This window comes from Delphinus delphis, chromosome 15 (assembly GCF_949987515.2).
Source record: "Delphinus delphis chromosome 15, mDelDel1.2, whole genome shotgun sequence".
In the NCBI taxonomy this organism is placed as follows: Eukaryota; Metazoa; Chordata; class Mammalia; order Artiodactyla; family Delphinidae; genus Delphinus; species Delphinus delphis.
Window position 1 is genome coordinate 62,692,215 of NC_082697.1, and position 18,477 is coordinate 62,710,691.

An 18,477-nucleotide genomic window follows, 5' to 3' on the forward strand; every position below is an offset into this window, starting at 1 on the left:
TTAGGGTTAGGGTTCGGGCTAGGGTTAGGGTTAGGGAACGGGGACGGTTTAGGGTCCAGGTGAGGGTACGACAACGCTTTAGGGGGAGCGTACGTGTGAGGGCGCGGGTTAGCGTTAGCGTACGGGTTAGGATTAGGGGACGGGTGAGGCTCACGCTTCGGGGAAGGGTTAGGGTTAGGGTTCGGGCTAGGGTTAGGGTTAGGGGACGGGGACGGTTTAGGGTCCAGGTGAGGGTACGACAACGCTTTAGGGGGAGCGTACGTGTGAGGGCGCGGGTTAGCGTTAGCGTACGGGTTAGGATTAGGGGACGGGTGAGGCTCAGGCTTCGGGGTAGGGTTAGGGTTAGGATTCAGGCTAGGGTTAGGGTTAGGGGACGGGGACGGTTTAGGGTCCAGGTGAGGGTACGACAACGCTTTAGGGGGAGCGTACGTGTGAGGGCGCGGGTTAGCGTTAGCGTACGGGTTAGGATTAGGGGACGGGTGAGGGTCAGGCTTCGGGGAAGAGTTAGGGTTAGGGTTCGGGCTAGGGTTAGGGTTAGAGCACGGGAACGGTTTAGGGTCCAGGTGAGGGTACGCCAACGCTTTAGATGGAGCATACGTGTGTGGGAGCGGGTTAGCGTTAGCGTACGGGTTGGGATTAGGCAACGGGTGAGGGTCAGGCTTCGGGGAAGGCTTAGGGTTAGGGTTCGGGCTAGGGTTAGGGTTAGGGAACGGGGAAGGTTTAAACTCCATGTGAGGGTTCGACAACGCTTTAGGGGGAGCGTACGTGTGAGGGTGCGGGTTAGCCTTAGCGTACGGGTTAGGATTAGGGGACGGGTGAGGGTCAGGCTTCGGGGAAGGGTTAGGGTTAGGGTTCGGGCTAGGGTTAGGGTTAGGGGACGGGGATGGTTTAGGGTCCAGGTGAGGGTACGCCAACGCTTTAGGGGGAGCGTACGTGTGAGGGCGCGGGTTAGCGTTAGCGTAAGCGTTAGGATTAGGGGACGGGTGAGGGTCAGGCTTCGGGGAAGGGTTAGGGTTAGGGTTCGGGCTAGGGTTAGGGTTAGGGGATGGGTACGGTTTAGGGTCCAGGTGAGGGTACGCCAACGTTTTAGGGGGAGCGTACGTGTGAGGGCGCGAGTTAGCGTTAGCGTACGGGTTGGGATTAGGGAACGGGTGAGGGTCAGGCTTCCGTGATGGGTTAGGGTTAGGGTTCGGGCTAGGGTTAGGGTTAGGGGACGGGGACGGTTTAGGGTCCAGGTGAGGGTACGACAACGCTTTAGGGGGAGCGTATGTGTGAGGGCGCGGGTTAGCGTTAGCGTACGGGTTAGGATTAGGGGACGGGTGAGGCTCACGGTTCGGGGAAGGGTTAGGGTTAGGGTTCGGGCTAGGGTTAGGGTTAGGGGACGGGGATAGTTTAGGGTCCAGGTGAGGGTACGACAACGCTTTAGGTGGAGCGTACGTGTGAGGGCGCGGGTTAGCGTTAGCGTACGCTTTAGGATTAGGGGACGGGTGAGGGTCAGGCTTCGGGGAAGGGTTAGGGTTAGGGTTCGGGCTAGGGTTAGGGTTAGGGGACAGGGACGGTTTAGGTTCCAGGTGAGGGTACAACAGCGCTTTAGGGGGAGCGTACGTGTGAGGGCGCGAGTTAGCGTTAGCGTACGGGTTAGGATTAGGGGACGGGTGAGGCTCACGCTTCGGGGAAGGGTTAGGGTTATGGTTCGGGCTAGGGTTAGGGTTAGGGGACGGGGATGGTTTAGGGTCCAGGTGAGGGTACGACAACGCTTTAGGGGGAGCGTACGTGTGAGGGCGCGGGTTAGCGTTAGCGTGCGGGTTAGGATTAGGGGACGGGTGAGGGTCACGCTTCGGGGAAGGGTTAGGGTTAGGGTTCGGGCTAGGGTTAGGGTTAGGGGACGGGGACGGTTTAGGGTCCAGGTGAGGGTACGCCAACGCTTTAGGGGGAGCGTACGTGTGAGGGCGCGGGTTAGCGTTAGCGTATGGGTTAGGATTAGGGGACGGGTGAGGGTCAGGCTTCGGGGAAGAGTTAGGGTTAGGGTTCGGGCTAGGGTTAGGGTTAGAGCACGGGAACGGTTTAGGGTCCAGGTGAGGGTACGCCAACGCTTTAGGGGGAGCGTACGTGTGAGGGCGCGGGTTAGCGTTAGCGTATGGGTTAGGATTAGGGGACGGGTGAGGGTCAGGCTTCGGGGAAGTGTTAGGGTTAGGGTTCGGGCTAGGGTTAGGGTTAGGGGACGGGGACGGTTTAGGGTCCAGGTGAGGGTACGCCAACGCTTTAGGGGGAGCGTACGTGTGAGGGCGCGGGTTAGCGTTAGCGTACGGGTTAGGATTAGGGGACGGGTGAGGGTCAGGCTTCGGGGAAGGGTTAGGGTTAGGGTTCGGGCTAGGGTTAGGGTTAGGGGACGGGGATGGTTTAGGGTCCAGGTGAGGGTACGCCAACGCTTTAGGGGGAGCGTACGTGTGAGGGCGCGGGTTAGCGTTAGCGTAAGCGTTAGGATTAGGGGACGGGTGAGGGTCAGGCTTCGGGGAAGGGTTAGGGTTAGGGTTCGGGCTAGGGTTAGGGTTAGGGGACGGGGACGGTTTGGGGTCCAGGTGAGTGTACGCCAACGCTTTAGGGGGAGCGTACGTGTGAGGGCGCAGGTTAGCGTTAGCCTACGGGTTGGGATTAGGGAACGAGTGAGGGTCAGGCTTCCGGGAAGGGTTAGGGTTAGGGTTCGGGCTAGGGTTAGGGTTAGGGGACGGGGATGGTTTAGGGTCCAGGTGAGGGTACGCCAACGCTTTAGGGGGAGCGTACGTGTGAGGGCGCGGGTTAGCGTTAGCGTACGGGTTAGGATTAGGGGACGGGTGAGGGTCACGCTTCGGGGAAGGGTTAGGGTTAGGGTTCGGGCTAGGGTTAGGGTTAGGGGACAGGGACGGTTTAGTTTCCAGGTGAGGGTACGACAGCGCTTTAGGGGGAGCGTACGTGTGAGGGCGCGGGTTAGCGTTAGCGTACGGGTTAGGATTAGGGGACGGGTGAGGGTCAGGCTTCAGCGAAGGGTTAGGGTTAGGGTTCGGGCTAGGGTTACGGTTAGGGGACGGGGACGGTTTAGGGTCCAGGTGAGGGTACGACAACGCTTTAGGGGGAGCGTAGGTGTGAGGGCGCGGGTTATCGTTAGCGTACGGGTTAGGATTAGGGGACGGTTGAGGGTAAGGCTTCGGGGAAGGGTTAGGGTTAGGGTTCTCGCTAGGGTTAGGGTTAAGGGATGAGGACGGTTTAGGGTCCAGGTGAGGGTACGACAACGCTTTAGGGGGAGCGTACGTGTGAGGGCGCGGGTTAGCGTTAGCGTACGGGTTAGGATTAGGGGACGGGTGAGGGTCAGGCTTCGGGGAAGAGTTAGGGTTAGGGATCGGGCTAGGGTTAGGGTTAGAGCACGGGAACGGTTTAGGGTCCAGGTGAGGGTACGCCAACGCTTTAGGGAGAGCGTACGTGTGAGGGAGCGGGTTAGCGTTAGCGTACGGGTTGGGATTAGGGGAAGGGTGAGGGTCAGGCTTCGGGAAGTGTTAGGGTTAGGGTTCGGGCTAGGGTTAGGGTTAGGGGACGGGGACGGTTTAGGGTCCAGGTGAGGGTACGACAACGCTTTAGGGGGAGCGTACGTGTGAGGGCGCTGGTTAGCGTTAGCGTACGGGTTAGGATTAGGGGACGGGTGAGGGTCAAGCTTCGGGGAAGGGTTAGGGTTAGGGTTCGGGCTAGGGTTAGGGTTAGGGGACGGGGATGGTTTAGGGTCCAGGTGAGGGTACGCCAACGCTTTAGGGGGAGCGTACGTGTGAGGGCGCGGGTTAGCGTTAGCGTAAGCGTTAGGATTAGGGGACGGGTGAGGGTCAGGCTTCGGGGAAGGGTTAGGGTTAGGGTTCGGGCTAGGGTTAGGGTTAGGGGACGGGGACGGTTTGGGGTCCAGATGAGTGTACGCCAACGCTTTAGGGGGAGCGTACGTGTGAGGGCGCGGGTTAGCGTTAGCCTACGGGTTGGGATTAGGGAACGAGTGAGGGTCAGGCTTCCGGGAAGGGTTAGGGTTAGGGATCGGGCTAGGGTTAGGGTTAGGGGACGGGGACGGTTTAGGGTCCAGGTGAGGGTACGACAACGCTTTAGGGGGAGCGTATGTGTGAGGGCGCGGGTTAGCGTTAGCGTACGGGTTAGGATTAGGGGACGGGTGAGGCTCACGCTTCGGGGAAGGGTTAGGGTTAGGGTTCGGGCTAGGGTTAGGGTTAGGGGACGGGGATGGTTTAGGGTCCAGGTGAGGGTACGCCAACGCTTTAGGGGGAGCGTACGTGTGAGGGCGCGGGTTAGCGTTAGCGTACGGGTTAGGATTAGGGGACGGGTGAGGGTCACGCTTCGGGGAAGGGTTAGGGTTAGGGTTCGGGCTAGGGTTAGGGTTAGGGGACAGGGACGGTTTAGGTTCCAGGTGAGGGTACGACAGCGCTTTAGGGGGAGCGTACGTGTGAGGTCGCGGGTTAGTGTTAGCGTACGGGTTAGGATTAGGGGACGGGTGAGGGTCAGGCTTCGGCGAAGGGTTAGGGTTAGGGTTCGGGCTAGGGTTAGGGTTAGGGGACGGGGACGGTTTAGGGTCCAGGTGAGGGTACGACAACACTTTAGGGGGAGCGTATGTGTGAGGGCGCGGGTTAGCGTTAGCGTACGGGTTAGGATTAGGGGACGGGTGAGGGTCAGGCTTCGGGGAAGGGTTAGGGTTAGGGTTCGGGCTAGGGTTAGGGTTAGGGGACGGGGACGGTTTAGGGTCCAGGTGAGGGTACGCCAACGCTTTAGGGGGAGCGTACGTGTGAGGGCGCGGGTTAGCGTTAGCGTAAGCGTTAGGATTAGGGGACGGGTAAGGGTCAGGCTTCGGGGAAGGGTTAGGTTTAGGGTTTGGGCTAGGGTTAGGGTTAGGGGACGGGGACGGTTTAGGGTCCAGGTGAGGTTACGCCAACGCTTTAGGGGGAGCGTACGTGTGAGGGCGCGGGTTAGCGTTAGCGTACGGGTTGGGATTAGGGGACGGGTGAGGGTCAGGCTTCGGTGATGGGTTAGGGTTAGGGTTCGGGCTAGGGTTAGGGTTAGGGGACGGGGACGGTTTAGGGTCCAGGTGAGGGTACGACAACGCTTTAGGGGGAGCGTAGGTGTGAGGGCGCGGGTTAGCGTTAGTGTACGGGTTAGGATTAGGGGACGGGTGAGGGTAAGGCTTCGGGGAAGGGTTAGGGTTAGGGTTCGCGCTAGGGTTAGGGTTAAGGGATGAGGACGGTTTAGGGTCCAGGTGAGGGTACGCCAACGCTTTAGGGGGAGCGTACGTGTGGGGGCGTGGGTTAGCGTTAGCGTATGGGTTAGGATTAGGGGACGGGTGAGGCTCACGCTTCGGGGAAGGGTTAGGGTTAGGGTTCGGGCTAGGGTTAGGGTTAGGGGACGGGGACGGTTTGGGGTCCAGGTGAGTGTACGCCAACGCTTTAGGGGGAGCGTACGTGTGAGGGCGCGGGTTAGCGTTAGCCTACGGGTTGGGATTAGGGAACGAGTGAGGGTCAGGCTTCCGGGAAGGGTTAGGGTTAGGGTTCGGGCTAGGGTTAGGGTTAGGGGACGGGGACGGTTTAGGGTCCAGGTGAGGGTACGACAACGCTTTAGGGGGAGGGTACGTGTGAGGGCGCGGGTTAGCGTTAGCGTACGGGTTAGGATTAGGGGACGGGTGAGGGTCAGGCTTCGGGGAAGGGTTAGGGTTAGGGTTCAGGCTAGGTTTAGGGTTAGGGGACGGGGACGGTTTAGGGTCCAGGTGAGGGTACGACAACGCTTTAGGGGGAGCGTACGTGTGAGGGCGCGGGTTAGCGTTAGCGTACATGTTAGGATTAGGGGACGGGTGAGGCTCACGCTTCGGGGAAGGGTTAGGGTTAGGGTTCGGGCTAGGGTTAGGGTTAGGGGACGGGGATGGTTTAGGGTCCAGGTGAGGGTACGACAACGCTTTAGGGGGAGCGTACGTGTGAGGGCCCGGGTTAGCTTTAGCATACGGGTTAGGATTAGGGGACGGGTGAGGGTCACGCTTCGGGGAAGGGTTAGGGTTAGGGTTCGGGCTAGGGTTAGGGTTAGGGGACGGGGACGGTTTAGGGTCCAGGTGAGGGTACGACAACGCTTTAGGGGGAGCGTACGTGTGAGGGCGCGGGTTAGCGTTAGCGTACGGGTTAGGATTAGGGGACGGGTGAGGGTCAGGCTTCGGGGAAGAGTTAGGGTTAGGGATCAGGCTAGGGTTAGGGTTAGAGCACGGGAACGGTTTAGGGTCCAGGTGAGGGTACGCCAACGCTTTAGGGAGAGCGTACATGTGAGGGAGCGGGTTAGCGTTAGCGTACGGGTTGGGATTAGGGGAAGGGTGAGGGTCAGGCTTCGGGAAGTGTTAGGGTTAGGGTTCGGGCTAGGGTTAGGGTTAGGGGACGGGGACGGTTTAGGGTCCAGGTGAGGGTACGACAACGCTTTAGGGGGAGCGTACGTGTGAGGGCGCTGGTTAGCGTTAGCGTACGGGTTAGGATTAGGGGACGGGTGAGGGTCAAGCTTCGGGGAAGGGTTAGGGTTAGGGTTCGGGCTAGGGTTAGGGTTAGGGGACGGGGATGGTTTAGGGTCCAGGTGAGGGTACGCCAACGCTTTAGGGGGAGCGTACGTGTGAGGGCGCGGGTTAGCGTTAGCGTAAGCGTTAGGATTAGGGGACGGGTGAGGGTCAGGCTTCGGGGAAGGGTTAGGGTTAGGGTTCGGGCTAGGGTTAGGGTTAGGGGACGGGGACGGTTTGGGGTCCAGGTGAGTGTACGCCAACGCTTTAGGGTGAGCGTACGTGTGAGGGCGCGGGTTAGCGTTAGCCTACGGGTTGGGATTAGGGAACGAGTGAGGGTCAGGCTTCCGGGAAGGGTTAGGGTTAGGGTTCGGGCTAGGGTTAGGGTTAGGGGACGGGGACGGTTTAGGGTCCAGGTGAGGGTACGACAACGCTTTAGGGGGAGCATATGTGTGAGGGCGCGGGTTAGCGTTAGCGTACGGGTTAGGATTAGGGGACGGGTGAGGCTCACGCTTCGGGGAAGGGTTAGGGTTAGGGTTCGGGCTAGGGTTAGGGTTAGGGGACGGGGATGGTTTAGGGTCCAGTGGAGGGTACGCCAACGCTTTAGGGGGAGCGTACGTGTGAGGGCGCGGGTTAGCGTTAGCGTACGGGTTAGGATTAGGGGACGGGTGAGGGTCACGCTTCGGGGAAGGGTTAGGGTTAGGGTTCGGGCTAGGGTTAGGGTTAGGGGACAGGGACGGTTTAGGTTCCAGGTGAGGGTACGACAGCGCTTTAGGGGGAGCGTACGTGTGAGGGCGCGGGTTAGTGTTAGCGTACGGGTTAGGATTAGGGGACGGGTGAGGGTCAGGCTTCGGCGAAGGGTTAGGGTTAGGGTTCGGGCTAGGGTTAGGGTTAGGGGACGGGGACGGTTTAGGGTCCAGGTGAGGGTACGACAACACTTTAGGGGGAGCGTATGTGTGAGGACGCGGGTTAGCGTTAGCGTACGGGTTAGGATTAGGGGACGGGTGAGGGTCAGGCTTCGGGGAAGGGTTAGGGTTAGGGTTCGGGCTAGGGTTAGGGTTAGGGGACGGGGACGGTTTAGGGTCCAGGTGAGGGTACGCCAACGCTTTAGGGGGAGCGTACGTGTGAGGGCGCGGGTTAGCGTTAGGGTAAGCGTTAGGATTAGGGGACGGGTAAGGGTCAGGCTTCGGGGAAGGGTTAGGTTTAGGGTTTGGGCTAGGGTTAGGGTTAGGGGACGGGGACGGTTTAGGGTCCAGGTGAGGTTACGCCAACGCTTTAGGGGGAGCGTACGTGTGAGGGCGCGGGTTAGCGTTAGCGTGCGGGTTGGGATTAGGGGACGGGTGAGGGTCAGGCTTCGGTGATGGGTTAGGGTTAGGGTTCGGGCTAGGGTTAGGGTTAGGGGACGGGGACGGTTTAGGGTCCAGGTGAGGGTACGACAACGCTTTAGGGGGAGCGTAGGTGTGAGGGCGCGGGTTAGCGTTAGCGTACGGGTTAGGATTAGGGGACGGGTGAGGGTAAGGCTTCGGGGAAGGGTTAGGGTTAGGGTTCGCGCTAGGGTTAGGGTTAAGGGATGAGGACGGTTTAGGGTCCAGGTGAGGGTACGCCAACGCTTTAGGGGGAGCGTACGTGTGGGGGCGTGGGTTAGCGTTAGCGTATGGGTTAGGATTAGGGGACGGGTGAGGCTCACGCTTCGGGGAAGGGTTAGGGTTAGGGTTCGGGCTAGGGTTAGGGTTAGGGGACGGGGACGGTTTGGGGTCCAGGTGAGTGTACGCCAACGCTTTAGGGGGAGCGTACGTGTGAGGGCGCGGGTTAGCGTTAGCCTACGGGTTGGGATTAGGGAACGAGTGAGGGTCAGGCTTCCGGGAAGGGTTAGGGTTAGGGTTCGGGCTAGGGTTAGGGTTAGGGGACGGGGACGGTTTAGGGTCCAGGTGAGGGTATGCCAACGCTTTAGGGGGAGCGTACGTGTGAGGGCGCGGGTTAGCGTTAGCGTACGGGTTAGGATTAGGGGACGGGTGAGTCTCACGCTTCGGGGAAGGGTTAGGGTTAGGGTTCGGGCTAGGGTTAGGGTTAGGGGACGGGGACGGTTTAGGGTCCAGGTGAGCGTACGCCAACGCTTTAGGGGGAGCGTACGTGTGAGGGCGCGGGTTAGCGTTAGCGTACGGGTTAGGATTAGGGGACGGGTGAGGGTCAGGCTGCGGGGAAGGGTTAGGGTTAGGGTTCGGCCTAGGGTTAGGGTTAGGGGACGGGGACGGTTTTGGGTCGAAGTGAGGGTACGACAACGCTTTAGGGGGAGCGTACGTGTGAGGGCGCGGGTTAGCGTTAGCGTACGGGTTAGGATTAGGGGACGGGTGAGGGTCAGGCTTCGGGGAAGGGTTAGGGTTAGGGTTCTTGCTAGGGTTAGGGTTAGGGGACGGGGACAGTTTAGGGTCCAGGTGAGGGTACGCCAACGCTTTAGGGGGAGCGTACGTGTGAGGGCGCGGGTTAGCGTTAGCGTACAGGTTAGGATTAGGGGACGGGTGAGTGTCAGGCTTCGGGGAAGAGTTAGGGTTAGGGTTCGGGCTAGGGTTAGGGTTAGGGGATGGGGACGGTTTAGGGTCCAGGTGAGGGTACGCCAACGCTTTAGGGGTAGCGTACGTGTGAGGGCGCGAGTTAGCGTTAGCGTACGGGTTAGGATTAGGGGACGGGTGAGGGTCAGGCTTCGGGGAAGGTTTAGGGTCAGGGTTCGGGCTAGGGTTAGCGTTACGGGACGGGGACGGTTTAGGTTCCAGGTGAGGGTACGACAGCGCTTTAGGGGGAGCGTACGTGTGAGGGCGTGGGTTAGCGTTAGCGTACGGGTTATGATTAGGGGACGGGTGAGGGTCAGGCTTCGGGGAAGGGTTAGCGTTAGGGTTCGGGCTAGGCTTAGGGTTAGGGGACGGGGACGGTTTAGGGTCCAGGTGAGGGTACGACAACACTTTAGGGGGAGCGTACGTGTGAGGGCGCGGGTTAGCGTTAGCGTACGGGTTAGGATTAGGGGACGGGTTAGGGTCAGGCTTCGGGGAAGGGTTAGGGTTAGGGTTCGGGCTAGGGTTAGGGTTAGGGGACGGGGACGGTTTAGGGTCCAGGTGAGGGTACGACAACGCTTTAGGGGGAGGGTACGTGTGAGGGCGCGGGTTAGCGTTAGCGTACGGGTTAGGATTAGGGGACGGGTGAGGGTCAGGCTTCGGGGAAGGGTTAGGGTTAGGGTTCAGGCTAGGGTTAGGGTTAGGGGACGGGGACGGTTTAGGGTCCAGGTGAGGGTACGACAACGCTTTAGGGGGAGCGCACGTGTGAGGGCGCGGGTTAGCGTTAGCGTACGGGTTAGGATTAGGGGACGGGTGAGGGTCAGGCTTCGGGGAAGAGTTAGGGTTAGGGTTCGGGCTAGGGTTAGGGTTAGGGGACGGGGACGGTTTAGGGTCCAGGTGAGGGTACGCCAACGCTTTAGGGGGAGCGTACGTGTGAGGGAGCGGGTTAGCGTTAGCGTACGGGTTGGGATTAGGGAACGGGTGAGGGTCAGGCTTCGGGGAAGGCTTAGGGTTAGGGTTCGGGCTAGGGTTAGGGTTAGGGGACGGGGACGGTTTAGAGTCCAGGTGAGGGTACGACAACGCTTTAGGGGGAGCGTACGTGTGAGGGCGCGGGTTAGCGTTAGCGTACGGGTTAGGATTAGGGGACGGGTGAGGGTTAGGCTTCGGGGAAGGGTTAGGGTTAGGGTTCGGGCTAGGGTTAGGGTTAGGGGACGGGGACGGTTTAGGGTCCAGGTGAGGGTACGACAACGCTTTAGGGGGAGCGTACGTGTGAGGGCGCGGTTTAGCGTTAGCGTACGTGTTAAGATTGTGAGACGGGTGAGGGGCAGGCTTCGGGGAAGATTTAGGGTTAGGGTTCGGGCTAGGGTTAGGGGACGGGGACGGGGACGGTTTAGGGCCCAGGTGAGGGTACGCCAACGCTTTAGGGGTAGCGTACGTGTGAGGGCGCGGGTTAGCGTTAGCGTATGTGTTGGGATTAGGGGACGGGTGAGGCTCACGCTTCGGGGAAGGATTAGGGTTAGGGTTCGGGCTAGGGTTAGGGTTAGGGGACGGGGACGGTTTAGGGTCCAGGTGAGGGTACGACAACGCTTTAGTGGGAGCGTATGTGTGAGGGCGCGGGTTAGCGTTAGCGTACGGGTTAGGATTAGGGGACGGGTGAGGGTCAGGCTTCGGGGAAGGGTTAGGGTTAGGGTTCTTGCTAGGGTTAGGGTTAGGGGACGGGGACGGTTTAGGGTCCAGGTGAGTGTACGCCAACGCTTTATGGGGAGCGTACGTGTGAGGGCGCGGGTTAGCGTTAGCGTACGGGTTAGGATTAGGGGACGGGTGAGGGTCAGGCTTCGGGGAAGGGTTAGGGTTAGGGTTCGGCCTAGGTTTAGGGTTAAGGGACGGGGACGGTTTAGGGTCCAGGTGAGGGTACGCCAACGCTTTAGGGGGAGCGTACGTGTGAGGGCGCGGGTTAGCGTTAGCGTACGGGTTAGGATTAGGGGACGGGTGAGGCTCACGCTTCGGGGAAGGGTTAGGGTTAGGGTTCGGGCTAGGGTTAAGGTTAGGGGACGGGGACGGTTTAGGGTCCAGGTGAGGGTACCCCAACGCTTTAGGGGGAGCGTACGTGTGAGGGCGCGGGTTAGCGTTAGCGTACGGGTTGGGATTAGGGAACGGGTGAGGGTCAGGCTTCGGGGAAGGGTTAGGGTTAGGGTTCGGGCTAGGGTTAGGTTTAGGGGACGGGGACGGTTTAGGGTCCAGGTGAGGGTACGCCAACGCTTTAGGGGGAGCGTACCTGTGAGGGCGCGGGTTAGCGTTAGCATACGGGTTAGGATTAGGGGACGGGTGAGGGTCAGGTTTTCGGGGAAGGGTTAGGGTTAGGGTTCGGGCTAGGGTTAGCGTTAGGGGACGGGGATGGTTTAGGGTCCAGGTGAGGGAACGCCAACGCTTTAGGGGGAGCGTACGTGTGAGGGCGCGGGTTAGCGTTAGCGTAAGCGTTAGGATTAGGGGACGGGTGAGGGTCAGGCTTCGGGGAAGGTTTAGGGTTAGGGTTCGGGCTAGGGTTAGGGTTAGGGGACGGGGACGGTTTGGGGTCCAGGTGAGTGTACGCCAACGCTTTAGGGGGAGCGTACGTGTGAGGGCGCGGGTTAGCGTTAGTCTACGGGTTGGGATTACGGAACGAGTGAGGGTCAGGCTTCCGGGAAGGGTTAGGGTTAGGGTTCGGGCTAGGGTTAGGGTTAGGGGACGGGGATGGTTTAGGGTCCAGGTGAGGGTACGAAAACGCTTTAGGGGGAGCGTATGTGTGAGGGCGCGGGTTAGCGTTAGCGTACGGGTTAGGATTAGGGGACGGGTGAGGCTCACGCTTCGGGGAAGGGTTAGGGTTAGGGTTCGGGCTAGGGTTAGGGTTAGGGGACGGGGACGGTTTAGGGTCCAGGTGAGGGTACGCCAACGCTTTAGGGGGAGCGTACGTGTGAGGGCGCGGGTTAGCGTTAGCGTACGGGTTAGGATTAGGGGACGGGTGAGGGTCACGCTTCGGGGAAGGGTTAGGGTTAGGGTTCGGGCTAGGGTTAGGGTTAGGGGACAGGGACGGTTTAGGTTCCAGGTGAGGGTACGACAGCGCTTTAGGGGGAGCGTACGTGTGAGGGCGCGGGTTAGCGTTAGTGTACGGGTTAGGATTAGGGGACGGGTGAGGGTCAGGCTTCGGCGAAGGGTTAGGGTTAGGGTACGGGCTGGGGTTAGGGTTAGGGGACGGGGACGGTTTAGGGTCCAGGTGAGGGTACGACAACACTTTAGGGGGAGCGTATGTGTGAGGGCGCGGGTTAGCGTTAGCGTACGGGTTAGGATTAGGGGACGGGTGAGGGTCAGGCTTCGGGGAAGGGTTAGGGTTAGGGTTCGGGCTAGGGTTAGGGTTAGGGGACGGGGACGGTTTAGGGTCCAGGTGAGGGTACGCCAACGCTTTATGGGGAGCGTACGTGTGAGGGCGCGGGTTAGCGTTAGCGTAAGCGTTAGGATTAGGGGACGGGTGAGGGTCAGGCTTCGGGGAAGGGTTAGGGTTAGGGTTCGGGCTAGGGTTAGGGTTAGGGGACGGGGACGGTTTAGGGTCCAGGTGAGGGTACGCCAACGCTTTAGGGGGAGCGTACGTGTGAGGGCGCGGGTTAGCGTTAGCGTACGGGTTGGGATTAGGGAACGGGTGAGGGTCAGGCTTCGGTGATGGGTTAGGGTTAGGGTTCGGGCTAGGGTTAGGGTTAGGGGACGGGGACGGTTTAGGGTCCAGGTGAGGGTACGACAACGCTTTAGGGGGAGCGTACGTGTGAGGGCGCGGGTTAGCGTTAGCGTACGGGTTAGGATTAGGGGACGGGTGAGGGTCAGGTTTCGGCGAAGGGTTAGGGTTAGGGTTCGGGCTAGGGTTAGGGTTAGGGGACGGGGACGGTTTAGGGTCCAGGTGAGGGTACGCCAACGCTTTAGGGGGAGCGTACGTGTGAGGGCGCGGGTTAGCGTTAGCGTACGGGTTGGGATTAGGGGACGGGTGAGGGTCAGGCTTCGGAGAAGTGTTAGGGTTAGGGTTCGGGCTAGGGTTAGGGTTAGGGGACGGGGACGGTTTAGGGTCCAGGTGAGGGTACGACAACGCTTTAGGGGGAGCGTAGGTGTGAGGGCGCGGGTTATCGTTAGCGTACGGGTTAGGATTAGGGGACGGTTGAGGGTAAGGCTTCGGGGAAGGGTTAGGGTTAGGGTTCTCGCTAGGGTTAGGGTTAAGGGATGAGGACGGTTTAGGGTCCAGGTGAGGGTACGCCAACGCTTTAGGGGGAGCGTACGTGTGAGGGCGTGGGTTAGCGTTAGCGTACGGGTTAGGATTAGGGGACGGGTGAGGCTCACGCTTCGGGGAAGGGTTAGGGTTAGGGTTCGGGCTAGGGTTAGGGTTAGGGAACGGGGACGGTTTGGGGTCCAGGTGAGTGTACGCCAACGCTTTAGGGGGAGCGTACGTGTGAGGGCGCGGGTTAGCGTTAGCCTACGGGTTGGGATTAGGGAACGAGTGAGGGTCAGGATTCCGGGAAGGGTTAGGGTTAGGGTTCGGGCTAGGGTTAGGGTTAGGGGACGGGGACGGTTTAGGGTCCAAGTGAGGGTACGCCAACGCTTTAGGGGGAGCGTACGTGTGAGGGCGCGGGTTAGCGTTAGCGTACGGGTTGGGATTAGGGAACGGGTGAGGCTCACGCTTCGGGGAAGGGTTAGGGTTAGGGTTCGGGCTAGGGTTAGGGTTAGGGAACGGGGACGGTTTAGGGTCCAGGTGAGGGTACGACAACGCTTTAGGGGGAGCGTACGTGTGAGGGCGCGGGTTAGCGTTAGCGTACGTGTTAAGATTGTGGGACGGGTGAGGGGCAGGCTTCGGGGAAGATTTAGGGTTAGGGTTCGGGCTAGGGTTAGGGGACGGGGACGGGGACGGTTTAGGGCCCAGGTGAGGGTACGCCAACGCTTTAGGGGGAGCGTACGTGTGAGGGCGCGGGTTAGCGTTAGCGTACGGGTTAGGATTAGGGGACGGGTGAGGCTCACGCTTCGGGGAAGGGTTAGGGTTAGGGTTCGGGCTAGGGTTAGGGTTAGGGGACGGGGACGGTTTAGGGTCCAGGTGAGGGTACGACAACGCTTTAGGGGGAGCGTACGTGTGAGGGCGCGGGTTAGCGTTAGCGTACGGGTTAGGATTAGGGGATGGCTGAGGGTCAGGCTTCGGGGAAGTGTTAGGGTTAGGGTTCGGCCTAAGGTTAGGGTTAGGGGACGGGGACGGTTTAGGGTCGAGGTGAGGGTACGACAACGCATTAGGGGGAGCGTACATGTGAGGGCGCGGGTTAGCGTTAGCGTACAGGTTAGGATTAGGGGACGGTTGAGGGGCAGGCTTCGGGGAAGGGTTAGAGTTAGGGTTCGGGCTAGGGTTAGGGTTAGGGGACGGGGACGGTTTAGGGTCCAGGTGAGGGTACGCCAACGCTTTAGGGGAGCGTACGTGTGAGGGCGCGGGTTAGCGTTAGCGCACGGGTTGGGATTAGGGAACGGGTGAGGCTCACGCTTCGGGGAAGGTTTAGGGTTAGGGTTCGGGCTAGGGTTAGGGGTAGCGGACAGGGACGGTTTAGGGTCCAGGTGAGGGTACGCCAACGCTTTAGGGGGAGCGTACGTGTGAGGGCGCGGCTTAGCGTTAGCGTACGGGTTAGGATTGGGGACGGGTGAGGCTCACTCTTCGGGGAAGGGTTAGGGTTAGGGTTCGGGCTAGGGTTAGGGTTAGGGGACGGGGACGGTTTAGGGTCCAGGTGAGGGTACGACAACACTTTAGGGGGAGCGTACGTTTGAGGGCGCGGGTTAGCGTTAGCGTACGTGTTAGGATTAGGGGACGGGTTAGGGTCAGGCTTCGGGGAAGGGTTAGGTTTAGGGTTCGGGCTAGGGTTAGGGTTAGGGGACGGGGACGGTTTAGGGTCCAGGTGAGGGTATGACAACACTTTAGGGGGAGGGTACGTGTGAGGGCGCGGGTTAGCGTTAGCGTACGGGTTAGGATTAGGGGACGGGTGAGGCTCAGGCTTCGGGGTAGGGTTAGGGTTAGAGTTTGGGCTAGGGTTAGGGTTAGGGGACGGGGACGGTTTAGGGTCCAGGTGAGGGTACGCCAACGCTTTAGGGGGAGCGTACGTGTGAGGGCGCGGGTTAGCGTTAGCGTACGGGTTAGGATTAGGGGACGGGTGAGGGTCAGGCTTCGGGGAAGGGTTAGGGTTAGGGTTCTTGCTAGGGTTAGGGTTAGGGGACGGGGACAGTTTAGGGTCCAGGTGAGGGTACGCCAACGCTTTAGGGGGAGCGTACGTGTGAGGGCGCGGGTTAGCGTTAGCGTACGGGTTAGGATTAGGGGACGGGTGAGTGTCAGGCTTCGGGGAAGAGTTAGGGTTAGGGTTCGGGCTAGGGTTAGGGTTAGGGGATGGGGACGGTTTAGGGTCCAGGTGAGGGTACGCCAACGCTTTAGGGGGAGCGTACGTGTGAGGGCGCGAGTTAGCGTTAGCGTACGGGTTAGGATTAGGGGACGGGTGAGGGTCAGGCTTCGGGGAAGGTTTAGTGTCAGGGTTCGGGCTAGGGTTAGCGTTACGGGACGGGGACTGTTTAGGGTCCAGGTGAGGGTACGACAGCGCTTTAGGGGGAGCGTACGTGTGAGGGCGTGGGTTAGCGTTAGCGTACGGGTTATGATTAGGGGACGGGTGAGGGTCAGGCTTCGGGGAAGGGTTAGCGTTAGGGTTCGGGCTAGGGTTAGGGTTAGGGGACGGGGACGGTTTAGGGTCCAGGTGAGGGTACGACAACACTTTAGGGGGAGCGTACGTGTGAGGGCGCGGGTTACCGTTAGCGTACGGGTTAGGATTAGGGGACGGGTTAGGGTCAGGCTTCGGGGAAGGGTTAGGGTTAGGGTTCGGGCTAGGGTTAGGGTTAGGGGACGGGGACGGTTTAGGGTCCAGGTGAGGGTACGACAACGCTTTAGGGGGAGGGTACGTGTGAGGGCGCGGGTTAGCGTTAGCGTACGGGTTAGGATTAGGGGACGGGTGAGGGTCAGGCTTCGGGGAAGGGTTAGGGTTAGGGTTCAGGCTAGGGTTAGGGTTAGGGGACGGGGACGGTTTAGGGTCCAGGTGAGGGTACGACAACGCTTTAGGGGGAGCGCACGTGTGAGGGCGCGGGTTAGCGTTAGCGTACGGGTTAGGATTAGGGGACGGGTGAGGGTCAGGCTTCGGGGAAGAGTTAGGGTTAGGGTTCGGGCTAGGGTTAGGGTTAGGGGACGGGGACGGTTTAGGGTCCAGGTGAGGGTACGCCAACGCTTTAGGGGGAGCGTACGTGTGAGGGAGCGGGTTAGCGTTAGCGTACGGGTTGGGATTAGGGAACGGGTGAGGGTCAGGCTTCGGGGAAGGCTTAGGGTTAGGGTTCGGGCTAGGGTTAGGGTTAGGGGACGGGGACGGTTTAGAGTCCAGGTGAGGGTACGACAACGCTTTAGGGGGAGCGTACGTGTGAGGGCGCGGGTTACCGTTAGCGTATGGGTTAGGATTAGGGGACGGGTGAGGGTTAGGCTTCGGGGAAGGGTTAGGGTTAGGGTTCGGGCTAGGGTTAGGGTTAGGGGACGGGGACGGTTTAGGGTCCAGGTGAGGGTACGACAACGCTTTAGGGGGAGCGTACGTGTGAGGGCGCGGTTTAGCGTTAGCGTACGTGTTAAGATTGTGAGACGGGTGAGGGGCAGGCTTCGGGGAAGATTTAGGGTTAGGGTTCGGGCTAGGGTTAGGGGACGGGGACGGGGACGGTTTAGGGTCCAGGTGAGGGTACGCCAACGCTTTAGGGGTAGCGTACGTGTGAGGGCGCGGGTTAGCGTTAGTCTACGGGTTGGGATTAGGGAACGAGTGAGGGTCAGGCTTCCGGGAAGGGTTAGGGTTAGGGTTCGGGCTAGGGTTACGGTTAGGGGACGGGGACGGTTTAGGGTCCAGGTGAGGGTACGACAACGCTTTAGGGGGAGCGTATGTGTGAGGGCGCGGGTTAGCGTTAGCGTACGGGTTAGGATTAGGGGACGGGTGAGGCTCACGCTTCGGGGAAGGGTTAGGGTTAGGGTTCGGGCTAGGGTTAGGGTTAGGGGATGGGGACGGTTTAGGGTCCAGGTGAGGGTACGCCAACGCTTTAGGGGGAGCGTACGTGTGAGGGCGCGGGTTAGCGTTAGCGTACGGGTTAGGATTAGGGGACGGGTGAGGGTCACGCTTCGGGGAAGGGTTAGGGTTAGGGTTCGGGCTAGGGTTAGGGTTAGGGAACGGGGACGGTTTGGGGTCCAGGTGAGTGTACGCCAACGCTTTAGGGGGAGCGTACGTGTGAGGGCGCGGGTTAGCGTTAGCCTACGGGTTGGGATTAGGGAACGAGTGAGGGTCAGGCTTCCGGGAAGGGTTAGGGTTAGGGTTCGGGCTAGGGTTAGGGTTAGGGGACGGGGACGGTTTAGGGTCCAAGTGAGGGTACGCCAACGCTTTAGGGGGAGCGTACGTGTGAGGGCGCGGGTTAGCGTTAGCGTACGGGTTGGGATTAGGGAACGGGTGAGGCTCACGCTTCGGGGAAGGGTTAGGGTTAGGGTTCGGGCTAGGGTTAGGGTTAGGGAACGGGGACGGTTTAGGGTCCAGGTGAGGGTACGACAACGCTTTAGGGGGAGCGTACGTGTGAGGGCGCGGGTTAGCGTTAGCGTACGTGTTAAGATTGTGGGACGGGTGAGGGGCAGGCTTCGGGGAAGATTTAGGGTTAGGGTTCGGGCTAGGGTTAGGGGACGGGGACGGGGACGGTTTAGGGCCCAGGTGAGGGTACGCCAACGCTTTAGGGGGAGCGTACGTGTGAGGGCGCGGGTTAGCGTTAGCGTAGGGGTTAGGATTAGGGGACGGGTGAGGCTCACGCTTCGGGGAAGGGTTAGGGTTAGGGTTCGGTCTAGGGTTAGGGTTAGGGGACGGGGACGGTTTAGGGTCTAGGTGAGGGTACGACAACGCATTAGGGGGAGCGTACATGTGAGGGCGCGGGTTAGCGTTAGCGTACAGGTTAGTATTAGGGGACGGTTGAGGGGCAGGCTTCGGGGAAGGGTTAGAGTTAGGGTTCGGGCTAGGGTTAGGGTTAGGGGACGGGGACGGTTTAGGGTCCAGGTGAGGGTACGCCAACGCTTTAGGGGAGCGTACGTGTGAGGGCGCGGGTTAGCGTTAGCGCACGGGTTGGGATTAGGGAACGGGTGAGGCTCACGCTTCGGGGAAGGTTTAGGATAAGGGTTCGGGCTAGGGTTAGGGGTAGCGGACAGGGACGGTTTAGGGTCCAGGTGAGGGTACGCCAACGCTTTAGGGGGAGCGTACGTGTGAGGGCGCGGCTTAGCGTTAGCGTACGGGTTAGGATTGGGGACGGGTGAGGCTCACTCTTCGGGGAAGGGTT